This window comes from Mytilus trossulus, chromosome 1 (genome assembly GCF_036588685.1).
Source record: "Mytilus trossulus isolate FHL-02 chromosome 1, PNRI_Mtr1.1.1.hap1, whole genome shotgun sequence".
NCBI lineage: Eukaryota > Metazoa > Mollusca > Bivalvia > Mytilida > Mytilidae > Mytilus > Mytilus trossulus.
In genome coordinates, this window is record NC_086373.1 from 23,668,567 (window position 1) to 23,685,820 (window position 17,254).

At 31.1% G+C, this 17,254-nt stretch overlaps 1 protein-coding gene and 1 long non-coding RNA gene across 7 annotated transcripts in view; both read right to left on the reverse strand.

Moving 5' to 3' along the window:
- LOC134719289 (protein MON2 homolog) overlaps positions 1 to 17,254 on the reverse strand; it is a 302,758-nt gene that overhangs the window by 198,229 nt on the left and 87,275 nt on the right. The window lies entirely within an intron of this gene.
- LOC134719363 (uncharacterized) overlaps positions 10,394 to 17,254 on the reverse strand; it is a 37,222-nt gene continuing 30,361 nt past the window's right edge. The window contains exon 5 of the long non-coding RNA XR_010107565.1: positions 10,394 to 10,457. This is a non-coding gene — a long non-coding RNA (uncharacterized LOC134719363). The remainder of the gene's footprint in view (positions 10,458 to 17,254) is intronic.

Genomic DNA, 17,254 nt, shown 5'->3' on the forward strand with positions numbered 1-17,254 from the left:
TCTATGAAATTTTGACACAAGGTTGATGACCACAAAAGAAAGGTTGGGATTGATTTTGGGAGTTTTGGTTTCAACAGTTTAGGAATTAGGGGCCAAAAAAGGGCCCAAATAAGCATTATTCTGGGTTTTCGCACAATAACTTTAGTTTAAGTAAATAGAAATCAATGAAATTTAAACATAATGTTTATGGCCACAAAAGGAAGATTGGTATTGATTTTGGGAGTTTAGGACCCAACAGTTTAGGAATTAGGGGCCAAAAAGGGACCCAAATAAGCATTTTTCTTGGTTTTCGCACCATAACTTTAGTATAAGTAAATAGAAATCTATGAAATTTAAACACAAGGTTAATGACCATAAAAGGAAAGTTGGTATTGATTTTGGGAGTTTTGGTCCCAACAGTTTAAGAAAAAGGGGCCCAAAGGGTCCAAAATTAAACTTTGTTTGATTTCATCAAAATTGAATAATTGGGGTTCTTTGATATGCCGAATCTAACTGTGTATGTAGATTCTTAACTTTTGGTCCCGTTTTCAAATTGGTCTACATTAAGGTCCAAAGGGTCCAAAATTAAACTTAGTTTGATTTTAACAAAAATTGAATCCTTGGGGTTCTTTGATATGCTGAATCTAAAAATGAACTTAGATTTTTGATTATTGGCCCAGTTTTCAAGTTGGCCCAAATCGGGGTCCAAAATTAAACTTTTTTGATTTCATTAAAAATTGAATAAATGGGGTTCTTTGATATGCCAAATCTAACTGTGTATGTAGATTCTTCATTTTTGGTCCCGTTTTCAAATTGGCCTACATTAAGGTCCAAAGAGTCCAAAATTAAACTAAGTTTGATTTTAACAAAAATTAAATTTTTGGGCCTCTTTGATATGCTGAATCTAAACATGTACTTATATTTTTGATTATGGGCCCAGTTTTCAAGTTGGTTCAAATCAGGATCTAAAATTATCATATTAAGTATTGTGGAATAGCAAGTCTTTTCAATTGCACAGTATTGTGCAATGGCAAGAAATATCTAATTTCACAATATTATGAAATAGCAAAATTTTTTTTAATTAGAGTTATCTTTCTTTGTCCAAAATAGTAAGCAAGAAATATCTTATTGCAAGATTTTTTTTTAATTGGAGTTATCTTTCTTTGTCCAGAATCAACTTAAATCTTTGTTATATACAATATACAATGTATATTTACTTTTTACTACCAACTGATAAATTTAAATAATCTTTACCATTCAGTGATAACAAGCAGTTTTTTTACATCTTAATATTTTATGATGTATTTAAATGAGTAGTTATTGTTGCAAACTGCATTAGAATATTTTAATTGAGATTAGTTTTGGAATAAGGGAAAGGGGGATGTGATAAAAAAATTGGGTTCAATTTTTTTTATTTGAAATTTCATAAATTAAAAGAAAATTTCTTTAAACATTTTTTTGAGAGGGTTAATATTGAACAGCATAGTGAATTGCTCTAAGAGAAAACAAAAAAAATAAATTCATTAGAACACATTCATTCTGTGTCAGAAACCTATGCTGTGTCAACTATTTAATCACAATCCAAATTTAGAGCTGAATCCAGCTTGAATGTTGTGTCCATACTTGCCCCAACCGTTCAGGGTTCAACCTCTGCGGTCGTATAAAGCTACGCCCTGCGAAGCATCTGGTTCACATTCATATCTGCCATCCTGGAAACCAATCAAATTGAAAGATTTCACTCCAGTTTAACATTTTATCTTTATTTCTAGGTAAATAACAGAAGACAAATACCTGATAAAGAATGATGAAATGTCTTATTTCTTTCATTTTTGGCAAGACTTTATAATATATGGTGACCTCTACGATGGCAATACTAACTGTTGAGACTATATAACTTGGGAGTAGCTTTGTTTGTTATGTTTAAATATAGAGTACAATTTACTGGTAATGTGTACCTTGAAAAAATGTCTATTTTAGTAGTTGGCTAGTCTGTATCTTTATTTGTAAAATGACTGTTTGTTAAACCCAGACAATTCTCAAATGAGTAGGAGGTGCCTTAAGGGCCCTATTTGGCCTTACAAATTATATGACTTTTTAAATGATTTGCTAGGTATGTCTATGTGAATTGTTAACTTTTTCAAATATTATACACATTTATTCATATCAAGATAAAAAAAAAATATAGAATAACTATATTTAAAGAATATTGTTGAAAATTGTTTATAATATTCTAAAGGGGAAAATATTGCATGCAAGCACCATGTACATATTAACATGAGTGTTGTTCATATGATCCAGCACTGTAGTAAATGAACGAGTTAAGTTTCAGGTCCACTATTTTTGCAGCAAAGTTCAAAGGTTTTATATTCATTTGACAATATAACTCCATGTATTGTACAAACATAAAACTAGTACACATTATTTGCAACTACCTATCCAAACTTCTAGGCATACCTCTTTTAAATTTCACATTTTACTTCTAGTGATATTATAATCGGAATTTCTATTCAGGCATTAAGTTAAACTTTCAAATCCTTTTGTTTTCAAATCGTCATACAAATTATTCCATATTTGACTAGGTTGAATTATTGTACAATGAAAATAAAAATTAAAAACAACTTTTGAAGCAGCTGATAATCTAGGGTCTAACATTTTCAAGGCAAGAATTCAAAACAGAATTTGCATTTCCATGACAGAAATTCTTTGTAAGGAAGTAAGTAAAATACTCCACTAAAGAAATGTTTCCTTTTCAAAGCCAATTATGATTTTTCTCTCTCCATTTTTACGCCTACAGAAAAGTGTGTCCAATATGACAGACTAAGTGACATCATGTTTCAATACGTTGACACAGTCAGCCTCATTAATCTATAGAAGTCAAAAGGGAACATTAAATCACATCCTTTTTCCTAAATTACCAACATTTTCTTTTTTAAAGGGAAACAGGAATAGATGATGACAACAGACATAATGTAATACAATTTTATTCAACTAGGTTAAATATATTGCCCAACTAAAAGAGATATTCAAAGTAAAATTGCAATGAACATCATATCTCATAAAATTTGTGTTCAAATCACTTTTTGGTTTTAATGTAAATGTATATACCGGTGACTTTCTCACTTTTAGTTTTGGGCTTGCTTCCATCTACAAATTTTCCTGCAGATAGTTTTCTAACATGAATATATATCCCAACTAATTCATTGTTACATAAACTCTTAAGAAAGAATACGTTAACTGAGAACAACCATTAAAGAACCATATTGTTTAAGTGTCAAAGATGTATATAATTTTCTGTATCAGATATTTTGTACTTCCAAGTGAGGTTCGCATAATAATCAATTTTTCTACTACAATAACCATTTTTTCAGTGGGAACTAACATAATCAATGTAATGATGAGTTAAAAATACCAAAAAGTGGAGCTGTTAGACCATACCTTCTATGATCAACAGATAAATAACCTTTAAATGATCTATTATTAGTATGTGACCATTCTTAAGGTTTTCCAAGTAACAACCATGCTGTACTAGCAGAATCAGTTCATAATACTTGTATAATTATCTGATAAAGATGTATAGACTTGTATTATTTCACTTAAATCTGATCATAGAATTAGAGTTGTCTTGAGAATTTTTTTAAGTTATTTTTCTAAGGGAGGAAGGCAGGGGCAATACAATATTTTAAAATTGATTTTTGTAATTAATTACATTTTTTTGGTAATTTGTAAACTTCAACATTAGTGAAAATAGATGTAAATTGAAAATTATCTTGGCACAAACTGTGTATACTTCAGGATACTGCTAACCATACAATGGTTTCCTTTTAGCTAACATGCAATAAAGCACCACTAACAATACAGCTGGGAAAATCCAATATTAAATTAAATGACCAATGAAGGCTGGAAAGTTTTTACACTCGGACAAAAGTAGAAACTGACAATGTTACTATTTGACAGCAGCCATTTAATGTCACATTAGTGTATCAAAATTAGCTAAATAAAAATACCTTGATCAATTTCTGTCTTTCTACAAACAGATCTCGGCAAAACTTCCTTCTTTTAATTCAATAGTCTGGCAGGCTATAGTACATCTGGCAAAGAAAAGAATATGGGTAACAGAAACAACAGAAAAACTGTTTTCTATGATTAAATGATGTATAAGAATACTCAAATCTAATATTTTAATTTTTCACCAATGTACTTTAAGATTAATCTCCAGATTGTGATTTGAAATACATAATTTGAAATACATAATACATAGGAACATGAGTTCCATTTAGAGGATAATCTTTTTTGGATGCAGATTTACTATTGAACTAATGCATAAATATAAATACTTTTCATATTTTGCTAATAAAAAAGCAATTTTACATATGTGAAACATTTGATAAACTCTGTAAACCTTAAAAACAAACATCAAATTTCAAGCTGAATTGGATAAATTCGAAACATTTTTCATATATTGAGTTTCAGGTGGAAAATTGTCATTTATAATGCATGTTAAAATTATATGGCTGAGCACACAAAAAATAAATTTTACATCATTAGATATTTGTATTTTAGGTGCAATATTTCTACCTGAAACCATTAATTACAAGAATTATTTGAGATAGTTCCTGTAATGGAAAAATCCTATTGTCAACTTGAAATTATGTTTAACTTTTAATGGTAATGCAACAAATTTTAGATTCTATTCTTGAAAATTGAACAGAAAATGTAAAATTAAATAAATAGGTAATGTTCATTGTTGAATGGAAACAGAATCATTACATATTTCAGCAACATACCACTGTATATACATGTAAAAGACATCCATTCTAAAGCTTTAGTGAATACCATGTATATCACAATTTAATCTGTACATTGTTACGTTATAAAGTGTTTTCAAATAAACTCATTTCAGTGAATTTTGTGTTAGCTTTATTGAAGAATAAAGATCTTTTTTGTTGTAGAACTGATTTATTTTGTTTACAATTTAATATCAACATACTGTCATAGAACAACAATTATTGAAAACATCTGTAATTAGTAACTTGTCCCTATTCATAATACTTTTGGATAATCATATATACAACAACTGAAAATATCTAAATAATACTTGAGAGAAGGTAAAAAGATACAGAGCCAACCTTGTAATAAGAGTGCACATCTCAAATGTCTAGCTTCCTTTATATACTGACCATTGATTTAACTTTGATAGTCCTAAATATAAAGATCTACTGCAACTATCACAATCTACAGATGATCTAAGAAAATGAGGTCAAGGTCAGATAAAACAAACTGGAAATACATATACACCATTCAGCCATTACATATTACAAAAAATATGCTTGAAATAGTGTTGACCTATTTCACATAGTTATCAAGAAACAAACTTATCCAAAAAAATCATTGATCAATTAACCATGAAAATGAGGTCATGGTCAGATGAACCCTGCCAGACAGACATGTTCAACTTTCAATCATGACTTACTTTGAATATAGTTCACCTATTGCATATGGTATTTAACAAACAAACTTAACCAGGAAAACTTAAAGATTGACTAATGAACCATGAAAATGAGGTCATGGTAAGATGATAAATGCCAGACAATTATATACACCTTGACATTATTCCATACACCAAATAAAGTTGACCTATTGCTTAAAGTATTATAAAACAGAACAAAAAACAAAACATTGATATTGAGTAACATACCACAAGAATGAGGTCCAGGTTAGATGAAACATGCCAGACTGACATGTACATTGTCAGTCTGGCATGTTTGGCAAATATTTTCATACACCAAATATAGTTGACCTATTGTATAGAGTATTAGAAAAACAGACTAAAACTCGAAATTTAACATTAACCACTGAACTGTGAAATGGGGTCAAGGTGAGATGACACTTGCCAGATGGACATGTAAACCTTACAATCATTCAATACACCAAATATAGTAGACATATTGCTTTAATAGTATTGGAGATATGGACTTGGAACACGAAAACTTAACCATGGTCACTGATTCATAAAATGAGTTCGAGGTCAGGTGAACCCTACGAGAAGGGCATGTAGACATTGCAAGGAACTCATATATCAACAAGAATGTGTCCAAAGTACACGGATACCCCACTGGCACTATCATTTTCCATGTTCCATGGTCCAGAAAAAATTGGATAAAAATCTAATTTGGCATTAAAATTAGAAAGATTACACTATAGGGAACATATGTACTAAGTTTCAAGTTGATTGGATTTCAATTTCATCAAAAACTAACTTAACCAAAAACTTTAACCTGTAACTCCCACTTTCATTTTCTATGTTTAGTGGACCGTGAAATTGGGGTCAAAAGTCTAATTTGGCTTTAAAATTAGAAAGATCATAACATAAGCAACAAGTGCACTAAGTTTCAAGTTGATTGGACTTCAGCTTCATCAAAAACTACCTTGACCAAAAACTTTAACCTGAAGCAGGACGAACGGACACACAGACGGACGAACGGAGGCACAGACCAGAAAACATAATGCCCCTCTACTATCGTAGGTGGGGCATAAAAATAGTTATCCTATCAATCATGATAAGTGAGTATTTCACTGGTAAATTTTTTTTATTTCTTTTTCATGCAGTCGCTTAACCATAAAAATTTGTAAGGGTGTCTCGCCTACTTTTGCTGTAACTCCCAGGCTCAACAAAAATGAGGAAAACAATCAATAAAAATATTCCTCTTGATACTATCTTTTGATTGTAAGAAGCTTCTGTCCAAGTTTGGTACAAACCCAGTATAGTTTAAGAAAGTTATTAAATTTTCAAAAACTTTAACCACAGAGTGAATATTTGTGGACACCGCCGCCGACGGAATGTAGGATCGCTTAGTCGAAGGCTCGACAAAAATGAGGTCAAGGGTAAAGGCCATATTAAAGGAGCAAACTTGGGTAACCGTATACAAGGTATGAAGCATCCAGGTTTTTTACAATCAGGCTTTAAACAACGTGGCATTGTAATCCCTATTTTGTATTCTTTCTAAGACTTTCCTCTCAGGTTGAGACAAACCTTGCATATAACCTCTACATTCTATTTTCATATATGACAGCCATGTTAATTGGCAGGTTGTTCATCTTACACTTTTTGTATACTAGTCACCCTAATAATAATTGTGATCTACTTGTGATTTAGAGGAGAACATTTTAGTAAAAATTTACAATGACGGAAGCCAAGGGATGGCAAAAGCTCACTTTACCCTGTGTGCTAGGTGATCCCAAAATGATCGATGTCACAAAGCACCAAATCATATTCATTTAATGAAAGATAATGACTATATAACTTTTCTGTTGAAAAGTCTCTAAGTACTGTTGTTGTTCTGACAGAAAGACAGACAGAAACATAAAGACCATTACCATATATCCAACAGTAAGTGCAGCAGGGGATAAAAAAAGCTTCTGCAAGAAACAGTAAGCAATTGATGATCATCACAATGATAACCTCTGTTGGATTTATTTTTTTATTTGCTGCAATATTTGTTGATGCCTCCTTCATTGCTGTAGTTGCAGCACTAGAAACAGCACACCAAAGTTTCAACTTCACCACTTTTTTAGGCTAAAAGAAATGCACAATGCCTTTAAATACTTATAATGCACTGAAAATTTCAATAAAATCTTCACACAAATTGAGGAGTGGAGGATGAAAAGTGTGGATGATTAAGAACCAGTTTTTTATCCATCTGATGAGTTAAGCTTTTTCAACTGATTTTTATAGTTCGTTCTTATTTAGTATTGTCCCTGGTTAGGGGGAGGGTTGGGATCCCGCTTATATGTTTATACCGGCCACATTCAGTATATATGTGCCTGTTTCAAGTCAGGAGCCTGTAATTCAATGGTTGTAGTTTGATTATGTATTACATATTTATTTTTCTTTCATTTTTTATACTTAAATTAGGCGGTAAGTTTTTTCGTTTGAAATGTTTTACATTGTCATTTTCTGGGCCTTTTATAGCTGACTATGTTGTATGAGCTTTGCCCATTGCTGAAAGCCATACGGTGACCTATAGTTGTAAATTTCTGTGTCATTTTGGTATATTGTCTCATTGGCAATCATACCACATCTTTTTTTTTTTATATTGATGATTTTTATATAACTGCACAGGTATGATTAGGAACAAAATGTTATTGACTATTGCACTATATTCTCCTCTTCAAGGAAGAATGTTTAACCAAAAGAAAATTGCATTTTGAATTCCTAAAATTTTTTTTATAAAGAAACAGCCATCAAAATTCATCTGAGAGTGCTGTCAAACACGGTCAAACAAACAATTAAAAAACAAACAAGAGGCTCTCAAGAGCCTGAATCGCTCACCTTAATTTTTTTTGTTAAATCTCTCATCAATGATTATTTTGGCTTTTCAATTTATTTAAATGTTCTTTGAATCGTCCTATTTTCTTCAAAAGAAAAAAAAAATCATTTTCTCCTATGTTCTATTTTAGCCATAGGAGCTATGTTTCTTGACATACAAGGAAATAAAATATAAAATTTATACTAGATACTCTGAAACTCATTTAGCCTAAGTTTGGCTGAAATTGATACAGCAGTTTCAAAGGAGAAGATTTTTTAAAGTAAGTCAACATGATGAACAAATTGTGAAAAAAGTCTTTAAAGGGCAATAACTCCTTAAGGGGTCAATTGACAATTTTGGTGAAATTGACTTATTTGTAGATCTAACTTTGCTTAACATTTTTGCTATAACAGTTTATCTGTATCTATAATAATATTCAAGATAATAACCAAAAACTGCAAAATTTCTTTAAAGTTATCAATTCAGGGGCATTATACCGGAAAAACCAGTTACCCAATTCGGCTGAAAATTTCAGGACCGGTATCCTTGACCTAATAAATACTTTAACTTCTTGTCTTATTTGCTCTTAATGCTGGAGTTTTTGAGATATAAGCCAAACACTGCATTTTACCCTGTGTTCTATTTATAGCCATGACGGCCATTTTTTTTGACGAAATAGAAAATAAAACACAAACTTTGTTTAATACACCCTACTGATCATTCAGTTGAAGTTTGGTTGAATTTTGTTGAGTAGTTTTAGAGGAGAAGATTTTTTAAAGTTAGCAAATATGATGAACAAATTGTGAAAAATTGATATTAAAGGACAATAACCCCTTAAGGGGTCAATTGACAATTTTGGTCATATTAACTTATTTGTAGATCTTACTTTGCTGATCATTTTTGCTGTTTACAGTTTATCTTTATCTATAATAATATTCAAGATAATGACCAAAAACTGCAAAATTTCCTTAAAATTACCAATTAAGTGGCAGCAACCCAACAATGGGTTGTTTGATTCATCTGAAAATTTCATGCTGATAGATCTTGACCTAATGAACATTTTAACCCCATGTCAGATTTGCTCTAAATGCTTTCGTTTTTGAGATATAAGCCAAAAACTACATTTGACCCCTATGTTCTATTTTTAGCAATGGCGGCAATGTTTGTCGATAGATCAAAACTCCGGATACAATTTATAAACTAGATACCCTAAGGAACATTCAGTTAAAGTTTGGAAGAATTTGGCCCAGTAGTTTCAGAGGAGAAGATTCTTGAAATAGTTTACGACGACAGACGACAGACGATGACGGACGCCAAGTGATGGCATAAGCTCACTTGGCCCTTCGGGCCAGGTGAGCTAAAAAGTCAAACGGAAAATATGGTAGAATGTACTGATTGAAGCACATAAAATCATATAATACCAGTGACGTCAACACTTAATTGTCAACAAAGTCTGGAGAGGTGTGATAATAATGTCAATCAAATTAATTCAAATCAGAACATATTAGCTTGTCTTGAAATTATGATGAATTCCAAATTAATAAATTCCTTGAAGACAATCAAATGAGCATTGTTTTTGATAAGCCAGCACACATGTGGAAGAAATGTCTATTTGAAGATGAGTTTGAAGCAATTCTATTTGGCTTTGAGACTCATAAATCTGAATGATTTGTTTTGCTTTGTATTATAATCATGCAATTGATAGCAGACAACTTGTGACGGGACTTATGCTTACATATGATTCTTCATTTAAGAGTATGAGTAAAAGAATAGGGTGTATAGCTGCAATCTAGCAACATAAAATAAAACATGCAAAGGCTGTGCTGTTAAAATGTCCTGTACAAAGTCAGGAATACAGTAGTTTTTATCAAATAGAACGTTTCTATGTATGTTGGCGTTTGTCTGTGTTTCCTCTTATGGTTGATGTGTTTACCTTGATTCTAGTTTTTTTCTCGGATTTGTTTTCTTTCGATAGATTTATGACTTTTAAACAGCGGTATGCTACAGTTGCCTTTATTTATAATATATAATAACATAATAGATAGATATTTACCACAATCTATAGTGCATAAGAAAGCTTACTGTAGAACCAAAATCTTACTTGCACCAGAAATCTGTACATACAAATGGAACTTTTCATCTGACTCTTTTCTTCTTCAATACATTTCTAACCTGAAATTATAACATAAAATCCTGAATATGGAGAACACTGTACAAAGTATTTGTTGTTGCATCTTAACACAATACAACCATTTTTTACTTAGAAAATGACACAAAGAAGGGGGAAATTTGCATTGACATCTAAATGAAACAGTTATCACAGTTATACTAGTTTATCGCTATTTTGTGCATTTTTTCTTTGATATTTTTATGTGATAATTTTCATATCATGCTACTTGCCTGAGATGGAAAATTATTGTTAGAAACTAAGCAGGCATGTGGCATTGCTAACAAAATTGACAACGTCATCATAGGTAAAATAGCGATAAACAGATTTTCATTGGTCATCTCAACTCGATTGCCATTCTCGCTTTCAGCGTCCCGGCTCAAGCAAGAAAATCAATCTTGTTGAGATGATCAACAATAATCTATGAATACAGATGTACCAGCTTTACCAGATTATAACATTTCAATCTTCAATCAAATTAACAATTTCACAGTTTCCTGTACATGCATTTCTTTTCATAATGAAACTGAATGAAGATCATTCACATTTAACTAAATCATACATTCATCTTTAAAAATATCAAAACTAATCTCGTAAAAATATTGAAATTTCAAAAGGTTTTCTATCTACTTTACACTTTTGACCCTTAACATCATGAATTTGTATGCTCAATAAAATGCAACTGTTAAACATAACATTTAAATCAAGTCCCCTTGAAACAGAAAAAGGAGACACAGGCCTGCTAATTGGTCCTAAAATCAATTTATTTGATTCTTTTCCAGTTTGCAGACATGAATTTATGCTCTTCAATAAAATAAAAGAAAACATGAAGATGTAGTTTGTGCAAAAAGCATTTCCTATTTACATGTTAAATAGCAATGATTTCATTGTAGAAACAATAAAATGACAAATTTATACAAAATCTTGAGCATTTTAATCAAATATAGAGAGATATTGCATACAGCACAAGCCATATGAAAATAAGAAGATGTGGTATGATTGCCAATAATACAAATCTCCACCAGAAACCAAATGTCATAGAAGTAAGCAAAAAAAAAGTCAGGATGACAATTTATGTAAAAAAAGTCAGGATAAACTAAAAAAAAAAAGCAGGACCGGATAGAGTAAAAAAATAAAAAGGCAGGACAGAGATTACAACTAAAAAAAAATCCAGGACAAAATTTTTCATCCTAGCCCCCCCATAAAAATCAAATGGTAGCTCCCTTAGGATATTGACTTATCATTACACCTGGATACATGTAATGATGACAATTTCATTTTTTATTTATCTCATATAATAGAAAATATGGAGATGTGGTAACAATTGCCAATGAGAAAACCATCAACAAGAGTCCAAACGAATGTACTTTACTATAGACATTAAGAGGAAGAAACAATGAGAAACATGTATTCTTACTAAAAACCTGACACTCATGTTATTGATATCCAATTTTTTTACTGTCCAAAGCCTGAGAATAAATTGCTGAGTCCGAGCTGACAAGTTACGTGATGTACATTTAGTAGATTATACATAAGTCTTAAATTCAATATAGAATTTGGTTTGGATCTGTCATTCTCAAATATATATAATGTTGTTAATCAATTCCTGAAGTTTTTCCATATAAAGGAAGCAATTTAATCCAAACTTCTTAAAATTTTCTAAGGCAAAATACAGAAGAAAGATGTCATTTCATACCATTTATCATTTGAATATCAAATAATTTTCAACAATATCTTTTCAAATGCAACTAATTGATCAATTATATTATAAAAGGTAATATTGATGATGGTATGCAACCGTACAATGTAAAAATAGCTGGAAGGCATTTAACTTGAAAATCTAAGAATTATGGTTACTGACGTTCAAAATTATATATTTATTCAAAAAAGAAAAACAGTCAGACAGTATGAAATGCATCAAAATTAACAAAAATAGAAAGTTTGTGCAATATGCATGGTATGCTATTCTGAATAATTCAGGACTAAATTCATTAATATGAATGTAATATCTTATACGTAATGTGCTGATTCTCAAATAAAGAATGACAAAGCAAAAATAGTCTTAATATATCATTTAAAGGGAGACAACCACTACACAATCTTCAAAATCTTGTTTCATTGCTGAAGCGTCACAAAATACTTACAAGACTCAAGTATAACTTGTTTCCCAATCTGCTATTAATAAATATGTTTATAAAACTAAGGCTCAATTAAAACCAATTCAAATTGTAGTAAAATTTCTAGGTTGAAGAGTTCTACAAGGAAATAAACAAAATCTCTTCCTTTTAGACACCAACACACCATCTGGACAATCCTGTTCAATAAATATTTGTGCTGTAATTATAATGTCATATACATTCTATTAGAAAAGAGGGCCTCTCAAATGTTATATTTGACCAAAAAAGGCAAATCATGACAGTCATCTTTCAATAATTACATTAGATGTATGTTTCATTATTATACGTTATTCAAGCTAACTCGCTGCTTTGAATCTCTTGATATTCCTTAATCAATTGCATTACACAATGCAACTTATCATTCATGATGACACAAGGTCCCACAATAAAGTGCACAGGTAAATAAAATAAAAACTTGATAAAGGCGTGTTTTCATGGTCCAATTTTAAAAATGTAATTACAAGTATTGAATGCTTTTTTTTGTAATTTTATAGGGTTGTAAAAGCTTTGACCGTGCACACATTTTTAGTGAGAAGCACTTCCGCGTTTCATACTAAATGTACTTCCCTCAACGCTTTTACACCCCAATGAATTTAGAAGAAAGAGCATTCAATTCTTAAATAAACTTTAACATTACAGAATATTTCTTGTTCAGAGGTTAAATAAGCTATAAACATTAGGACAAGACCACATAAACTACAATCATTGAATAGCTTTTTTTTATTCAAATTTAGACATGATGAGATTCTTTGACCAATCCTGTAATATAAATTAGTGACTTTCGATCAAGATTCATTATGGTTGTATTTCTCACAATTCTAAATGAAGTCTTATAAAATAAAGTGAAATAGCTGCAATCAGTGTCGATGCCGAGTGACTTGGTCATTTAAATTACTGTGATTTGACAAATATAGCATCTTGCTAAAAACATAATCATATAGTTTAAACTTAAAGGTGTGTTTGAGATGGAATTTTGGTGACTGCTGTACAGTAGCCACACAAAAACAAGCTCTGCTCTTTCTAATAAAGGGGCAAAAGATAACAGAGGGACATTCAATAATAACTGCAAAGCCTGAACCTTTAACTCTATTTATCGGTCGTCCCACTGTCTATATCACTCTGTTCAGCTCTTAATATTATTCCGTATCATGTCTTTGTGACGTCAAATACATTGACCTGGCCTTAATAACTTTGACCCGGACATATCAGCGACGTCATAATGTTTGAACCGACGTTAATAACTTTGACCTGAACTTATCAAGTCAACTTTTGTGTGCTGGTGAAACAAAGAAAACACTTCCAAAACACGCAAATATAGCCCGATAAATTGATTATCAGATTATCTGATTATTGATATTGTAAAATATCAGCTGCTTGACATTATATGAAGGCTTTTTGATCTCGTTCGCTACGATCACTCGCCAAAAAGCTTCATATTATGTCTCGCAGCTGATATTTTACGATATCAACATGCAGATAACCTGATAATCGGTATGTATTAGGTGTGTGTTCTTAACATTCTGTATGTGATAAACTAAGAACTTCTATGATTTTGAAGAAAAAATGGTATTTTTTTGGTTGTAAATATGGCAAGATAGAATAAAAGAAGATCATATCTGAGGACACAAATGATCCCATTTAAGCTTTGCAATTTTTCAAGTTGAATAGGAGCATACCTCTTGAACCCTTAATGACATACTTCCCAAAGGAGAAGGTTCATGAAGGGTTAAAATTGGCCCTAAATTTTTAATGCTTTTTAAATCAGTCCAAACAATTACAAATTTCAAATAGAAATACTTGTGATAAGACTAAAATATACTTTTTCAGCACCTTCCTTAACAAATTTTGAAGCTTTGACCCCTTAAATAAACGTTATTTGTCTTTTAAAAATTTTAATTGTTTTTGGCATAATTAACCTTGGCCGCCATCCACAATCCAAAAAGTTTTTATATATATGAATTTATGAATCACATTTGGAATCTTATAGGCCTGAAAATTGCCCAAAGTCATCATAATTTTACTGTTGTCCTTTCAATTCTTTCTGTGTGTTGCAGTTCTAAGCATTGTGTATGACAATTAATAAATCATGGATGAAGAAAACTTGTCGGGAGTGTGGGAACAAAAACATTTGCATTTTTCAAATTATAAAGGGGCATTACTCTGGAATAGTGAGTGACTCACTGCACAAATCTAAACACAGTCTGTGTGTTGCAGTTCTTAGCCAGTGAACTTGTTAAAGATGCAGAAAGAGCTCCTGAAAATATATTGTTGTAAATTTTAGGAGATATCTCAAAGTTTGTTTGGTTGCAGGCTGCCTGCTGTAATTTACTGTTTTATACTCTTTCAATAATCAGCATTAACCAGATGCATAAAAACACAATGTCTATCATTAAAAAACAATCAAAACTAATGAAAAACTGTTAAAATTTTAATGCTTTAATGAACACACACTCAAACAGATATTTTATATATACAAGAACTACTGTAAGAATAATTATCTTCTTTCTTCTTGGAATAATTTCTTGCATCATTAAAAAGGTGAAGTATTGCACAAGGCAGTGTTTAAGTTACAGGTCATTTGCTTCTACTAAAACTAAAAGATTACATTAAATCATTTAACTGTTCAATGAATTCACCAAACCACAATTAGTTTGGTTAAAAACAAGCTTAAATATTTAATTACCACACTAATATTTATTTTCCAAATCGGACCAGTCAATAAAAATAAAATCAGAAAAGAAACAAGAGGCTCCAAGAGTCTAGTCACCTGACTTATGTTCTGAAGTCATAGTTAGTGTTATTGACAGTATAGCCAATCAGGTTATATTTCAATCATACATGCACTTGAGGTCTGATATGTCATTTTCAGAACAAAAATCATACTAATACCTGACTTTTAATATATTGTTTTATTGCAAAATCTTCTGAAATCTAACTGAACATTTTCTGATGCTTATTTTGTGCTTCAAGATAAACTTCCCAAAATGTGAATTGTATAGGTTTTGGTGAAACCAAAGTCACATTATAACCATCCTGTATGCAACTATACATAAGGACTTTAACATCTTGTATCCCAACAGTGCAACTCAAACTAAATAAATTCTGACTTGATAAATACATTACCAAGATCTAAATGACCCTATACATTGTATTAATTAAAAAAAAAAATTTATCCTCTTCCATTTAAAGGTTGTTTACATTGGACATAACACATTTTATTCAACTCGTTTTTTATTGCTCCCCTGGTTTTATCTCCCCCACCTTTCACTGCCAACAATTATAATGACTCAAAACCTCTGTTACCCTGTGTTTCAAGCAAACATTATTAATATCCATTTGGGATTTATATAGGGCAACATGAAATGCCTACTGAAGTTCTGAATTGCCTGAGTTCTTTAACCAATTTTGACATCTGATAAACAAACAAACAGATTGAAAACCTTGTGGGGAAATAGTATACTTTAGTCAACATGTTTTGATCCACAATAATGTTTGTAATAAAGTTTTTTGATATTAATGGTATATTGATAATCAATAGTATCTGTTATAATTTTGACAAAAATACATTTAAGAATAATTACTAAGTGTTTGTTCTTTGTACATGGTAGACATGGGTAGTTTCTGACATGCAAAATCAAGCTTATGACAAAATTAGTGTCATCTAAGAAAAATACAGCAACAGTCATTACTGACAATATAAATGTTTGCATGCAAAAAATACATTATTCACACCAAAAGAACCAAGCTTCATGCCCCGTCAAAATAATCAATTTAACAAATAGTGATTGAATGTTTCATTGCAAACTACTGGGAATTGTCAAATGCGGTCAGGCGACAATCGTTCAATTTATGGTAACTTGAATATGTTTTCCTTCATAAGTCTGCATGATCAATCAAAGGTATATGATATAATCTAATAACATCAGAATATCTATAAAATGCTTACCTACATTGTTTTTTTTGTTTGTAAACGCTGGTCAACAAGAAAGCACAATTTTCTACAACTTTTAAACAATACCAATCATTTCTGGCAAAAAAAATTTACCAGTAGATGTGTGGGTACAACACAAATGCCCCTGCCTGTAGCCTATTACAAATAGGGCCATAATTCATCAAAAAGTCACCTCAACAAGAACATTTAAATGCAGGATCTATCATCAAGTCTGCATTATATACATCTAGGTACTAAAACTCAACTACAGTTCCTCAGACATTACAAAGAAAAGTCCACTGGGCTCAGTCCACTAGAACAAAATCCTTATATAGTAATTATTATTTAATTTACATAACATTATCTTCTAAAAATTAGCTCAAGAGGCAGGCATAACAAAATAGACCTGAGACAATTGTTTGGTGCCAGAACGATAAAAGGCCTGAATGATTGAATGATTGAAGGATGAAAATGGTGGAGTCAATTTGATACTCTATAACCCGGTTTAACTTAGTAGTGGAGACATATAAATGGAGAAGTTTAAGTGAAAAAAATTGCCATAGCTTTAAATATAAAACTTCACAAAGAGTTACATGAAATCCTGAATGTTGCCTCCAATTGCTGCTGTCAGTGTAAAAGTGTAATATTGATAAATATTGACAAAACCGAAGTCTCATTTATCATGTTGAACAGT